We start from the raw sequence: 6,000 nt of genomic DNA, 5'->3' as shown, positions 1-6,000 counted from the left end.
AGTGGCAGATGGAGTTTATTTTGATCAATGTGAGGTGCTGCATTTTGGAAAAGCAAATTTGGGTAGGACTTACACACTTAATGGTAAGGTCCTGGACAGTGTTGCTGAAAAGAGACCTTGGAGTGCAGGTTCATGATTCCTTGAAAGTGGAGTCACAGGTAGATAGGATAGTGAAGAAGGGTTTGGTATGTTTTCCTTTATTGGTCAGTGCATTAAATATAGGAGTTGGGAGGTACAGGACATTGGTTAGGCTACATTTGAAAAACTGTGTTCAATTCTGATCTCCCTGTTATAGGAAGGATGTTGTGAAACTTGAAAGGGTTGAGAAAGGATTTACAAGGATGTTGCCAGGGTTGAAGGGTTTGAGCTATAGGGAGAGGCTGTATAGGCTGGGGCTGTTTTCCCTGGAGTGTCAGAGGTTGAGGGATGACCTTACAGAGGTTTATAAAATCATGAGGCACATAGATAGGGTAATTAGACAAGGTCTTTTCCCTGGGTTGGGGGAGTTCAGAACCAGAGGACATAGGGTTATAGGGTGAGAGAGGAAAGATTTAAAAGGTACCTAAAGGGTAACGTTTTCATCCAGAGGGTGGTGCGTGTACGGAATGAGGTGTCAGAGGAAGTGGTGGAGGCTGGTACAATTACATTTAACAAACATCTGCATAGGTATATATAGGTATAGAGGGATATGAGCCAAGTGCTGAAAATGGGATTAGATTAAGTAATCCAGTATATCTGGTCAGCATGGATGGGTTGGACTGAAGAGTCTGTTTCTGTGCTGTACATCTCTATGGTTCAGTTCATATACAAGCAAAGGAAAGAAGACCTGGTCTAACTTCAGCCTTTTTGGAAAACTTAACAGAATCAGAGATCATTTAATTATTAAATAGCAACTATTTCAATATAGCAACATCCCATAAATACACCCTTGGCAAGGCCAAAATCAGTAAAACAGATGGTCTCACATGTGATTCTGGCAAAGAGAACCCAAGCTTTTAATTGTAGCAAAGACAGAGAGAAGTAGCTGCTTTCACAAACAGCTTCCAAAAAACCCTGACAGCTGCTAGAAGTTAAATTAAAACCCTGGTTCTGTGGAAGCCTGACTCCACCCATTCAGGCTGCTTCTATTGTGCAAACTTTTAAAAAAACCCTCAAGGCCTCACAAGCTGCTTACTTTATTAGCTCTTAACAGACTGCTCACAGCCTCTGTATCAACCTCTCTTCATTTAAAAAAAAGCCAGGGCAAAATATGCCTCTTAGAGCCAAGAAAAAAACTTAAAGAACTGCGGATGCTGAAAATCTGAAACAAAAACAGAAATTGCTGGAAACACTCAGCGAGTTTGGCAACATCTGTGGGGAGAAATCAGAGTTAATGTTTTGGGGCTGGTGACCCTTCCTCAGAACGTATAGAACTTCAGCTTGAATTGGCTCTGCCATTTTATAAGATCATGACTAGTCACATTTCAGCCTGAACTCCACTTTTGTGCCCACTCCCTTCAACTCATTACTAATTAAAAATGCTTATCTGCTCCTTAAATTTATTCAATATCATGACATTCATTGGACTCTGGGGAAGCAAATTCCATAGATTTGCGACCTTTTGACAGAAGTAATTTCTTTACAACTCTATTTTAAATCTGCTAACCTTTATCCTAAAAGTATGACCTCTCATTCTCAATTGCCCCGCATGAAGAGATCTTCATTCCTAATGATTACTACATGGTCACACCCATCTGAAAAGGCACAGGGGACTTTGGTTTTACATCTCACCTGAAAAGCACCTCAAACTTCCTCCGCGCTGCACAGAAAGTTGTATATTATGTACTTTATGTTCAATTCTCTTCTAAATGAATGACAGCATCCTATTCATTTTCTTGATTACTTAATGTACCTGCACACTAACTTTTTGTGACTCATGCATAACATAATCTTAAATCCCTTTGCTCTTTGAAATTCCATGGTTGCTTTCCATTTTAAGTCATACTCTCCTTTAACAATCTTCCTTCCAAAATAAACAACTTCACATTTTCCCACATTATATCCTTCCGCCAGATTTTTGCACACTCACCCAATTTATCTATATCTGTCTTCAACCTCATGTCTTCGTCACAGCATACTTTCCTATCTATCAGAATATACTCTGCAAATTTAGAAAGCATTCCTTTTTTCTCCTCATCTAAGTCATTGATATAAATCATAAACTGCTGAGTCCCCAGCAGATCCATGTTGCCCTCCACTCATCACATCCTGCTACTCATACAAAGAGTGTGGCGCTGGAAAAGCACAGCAGATCAGTTAGCATCTGAGGAGCTGGAGAATCAATGTTTCGGGCATAAGCCCTTCCTGATGAAGGTGCTGACCTGGTGTGCCGTTCCAATGCTACACTCTGATTTCTAGCATCTGCAGTCCTCACTTTCGCCTAGTCATACAAAAATCCAATTACACATTCTCAGTTTTCTGGCTGACCACCAAATTTCTATCCTTGTTTATAAGCTACCTCGATACCATGAGATTTTATTTTCCACAATAACCTTTGACATGGCACCTCACCAAAAAAGGTTAAAGAGGACCCTTTGGATCTATTGCACTTCAATTCCAAGTTTTTTTTTAGATTAGATTACTTACAGTGTGGAAACAGGCCCTTCAGCCCAACAAGTCCACACCGACCCGCCGAAGCGCAACCCACCCATACCCCTACATTTACCCCTTACCTAACACTACGGGCAATTTAGCATGGCCAATTCACCTGACCCGCACATCTTTGGACTGTGGGAGGAAACCGGAGCACCCGGAGGAAACCCACGCAGACACGGGGAGAACGTGCAAACTCCACACAGTCAGTTCCCGACTCAGGCGACTGACTGTGTGGAGTTTGCACGTTCTCCCCGTGTCTGCGTGGGTTTCCTCCGGGTGCTCCGGTTTCCTCCCACAGTCCAAAGATGTGCGGGTCAGGTGAATTGGCCATGCTAAATTGCCCGTAGTGTTAGGTAAGGGGTAAATGTAGGGGTATGGGTAGGTTGCGCTTCGGCGGGTCGGTGTGGACTTGTTGGGCCGAAGGGCCTGTTTCCACAAAAAACTTGGAATTGAAGTGCATTAGATCCAAAGGGTCCTCTTTAACCACAATGCATGTTAATCCTTCAATAACTGTAATTGGTTAAATATGATCACTCTTTGATAAAACCATAATGGCTCTTAATTACTTTGAGTTTTTCTGAGTGCCCCTTTGACTGATCTCTATAATCTCCTTATTGATTGATTCCAACACCTTCCAGAACTCAGTCTATTGTTTCCTGTTTTCTGTCTCACCCCCTTCTTCTTGAATAGAGTGATTATATTTGCTAATTTACAGTTGTTGTGATTGCAATGAGGTCGTAAGCTAGATGCCATAGAATATGAGTTTCCTGTTTGGGGTTATTAATCTGGACCAATCAGGGAGCCTACAGTTCAGTTTGCTAAGTACTAATTCACTCATGATTCTAATTTTTGTAATTCCTCTCTTCCTTCCACCTCCTGATTTATAGCTGTTAATGGATTTTCATTTGCATTCTCTATAGTGAATGCATCTCCTTATTACATTCGTGCTCTCAAGAGGACCAACTCCACTTTTCTCACCCTTTTCCTTTTTAAAATAATGGTAGATATTTTTACTATCCATTTTCACATTTCTATCTAGCTTCCTTTCATACTCTGATTTCTTTCTCCTGACTAACTATAAATCATTCTCTGTCATTCTTTATAGTCTGATCTATCAACTCATCTGCCACTCATCTATGTGCAATAATATGCTTTTTTACTTAATTTTAATATACTTAGTTAGTTGACCACAGATGGCCAATCCTCCCTTTGGAATGTTTCTTTGTAGTAGTATTATACTTATACTGCATAGTTTGATATATCCCCCTTTAAAGTTTACCATTGTGTTTTGATTGATCTTTCTCCCAGCCTATATCAGTTCACTTCTGCTAGCTCAGGTTTCATCTCCACATAGTTGCCTTTATTTAGGTTTACAGTACCAGTCTTTGACTCAATCTTCTCCCTTTCATCAGTGGATATAAAATTCAAATCATATTGTGTTCACTGCAATCTAGGAATGCCTCAACTCTGAGGTCATTAACATATCCTGTCACATTACAAACGTACTGTTTCTGCAGTGAGGCATTTAGAAATGAATAAAGGAGTATATTAATTCTAAAAACTTATTTCCAGAGAGAATTATGGATATATTCTGCATCCCTTGCTCAATTCTGTTGCAGAAATATTGACTTTTGACACTTTATTTACTGTTTTTTGGACCCTGCTGTAAACCTACCTTGTGATCCAAAAATAATTTCTACTGGAAAGGTTGCAGATATTTTTATTATGAAAATGAAAGCCAATACAGGGACTTCAGTGCAGCTTTACGGGGCCCAGATCCTTTAATTGGGAAACCAACTCATATATCAAGTTGGCTTGTGAACTGAAACTTCTTGCAAACCACAGCTATGACATTCCCTACCTGCTGTGCGCCCTACACTTAAAGAAAGACTGCTCGCATTCACAATCAATGTTTGGCCCAGACTCCAAAATAACCAGGTTTTCAGTAGGCAATTATTTGGTGTGAGGGCTTGCCAAATTCAAGATTACTTAAAAAGAACATAATGCAAAATTCTTCTCAAGCTTAAGAGGGCAGGAGTAAATCAAGGCTAAAATAATGTCTTGAATCTGAATTCTGATTAATTATCCTGTGTGTATCAGAGGGTAATTTTAATTAAACTCACTCGAATCAGAATCAGACAGGGAATAAACCCTGGGCCAATCTGATCCCATTAGTTTACTGCCTGGTGAGTCTGGTGAAAATGATTCCTCCAAACCCCAGCTGAGTGCATTCATTATGGAATTTTCAACACAAATTAAATTGTTAATACGCAATTTTTACAACCTTATTTTACTCAAAGTTCACTGAGACATTTTTGAATACAATCTTATGTGAAGATTATTTTCTAAGGTATTGATTGCAGTTGTGATGAAAAGAGTAGTTAATCAGCATTCTGTGCATTTCAAATGTCGTTTTTTGAATATCCATGTGATGCTAGAAATTACTGACATAATCAACACACAAACACAACATATTAATTCTCTACATTGTCTATTTTATATTGCAGGTTTTGTAACCATCCCAAAACACAACATATTAATTCTCTACATTGTCTATTTTATATTGCAGGTTTTGTAACCATCCCAAAACACTGCACAGCCAATGAAGCTTTTCTGAAATGTACTCAGTTATTGTAGTGTAAGAAACGCTACCACCACTTAGAAACAGCAATGTGATAATGAAATAGATAATGAATCTGCAATTCACAGAAGCAGCTAAACATTTAAAAGTCGAACCTCCCTGAGACAGAAGCAATTTTAGTGACCCCGGTTTCTGAAATATGATTTCTCGGCTTTAGACATGGGGATAGGAATAAATCTATTGCAGCTCTTTGGTGACCCAAGATATCCTTTTGGAGAGGAACATCCCATGTATACCATATTAACATGGAAATGAACTGCGAGAGTTAGGGAGGTCCCTTTGACTAATTTCTCTCTTTGTATTTGCTTGCAGAAACAGGATGTTAGCAGTTCATTTTGGGAACAGACAGAGGCAGTTGCATCTTACTTCTATTACTGTTTGCACTTCATTAAGCAAAAGAGAAAAACATTGGCTCTTGCCTACACCTTAAGTTGAGAAAATACTAACTTTATTGTTCACACATAGAATGTGAAAACGTAGGAGCTTAAACTGAATTTGAAGGTAGAGCTCACAAAAGGAAGAAAAGCGACTAGAAGATTTATTTTGGAGAGAAAGAAATCTCCAGTAATCCACATGTTGAAAATAAGCAGTCAGGTTGAAGAACAGAAATAAAGTCTGCCAGCAGTTGTAAGAAGCTGAGACCAGGAGAAGAGAGCTGTTAAAAACCAGTGTTGTTTATACTTATTTGTTTAGTCCACTATTTAAACTATTGCAAAGAATTTGAG

The sequence above is a fragment of the Hemiscyllium ocellatum genome, chromosome 32 (assembly GCF_020745735.1).
Source record: "Hemiscyllium ocellatum isolate sHemOce1 chromosome 32, sHemOce1.pat.X.cur, whole genome shotgun sequence".
NCBI classification, from domain to species: Eukaryota; Metazoa; Chordata; class Chondrichthyes; order Orectolobiformes; family Hemiscylliidae; genus Hemiscyllium; species Hemiscyllium ocellatum.
This window is presented reverse-complemented; position numbering follows the sequence as displayed.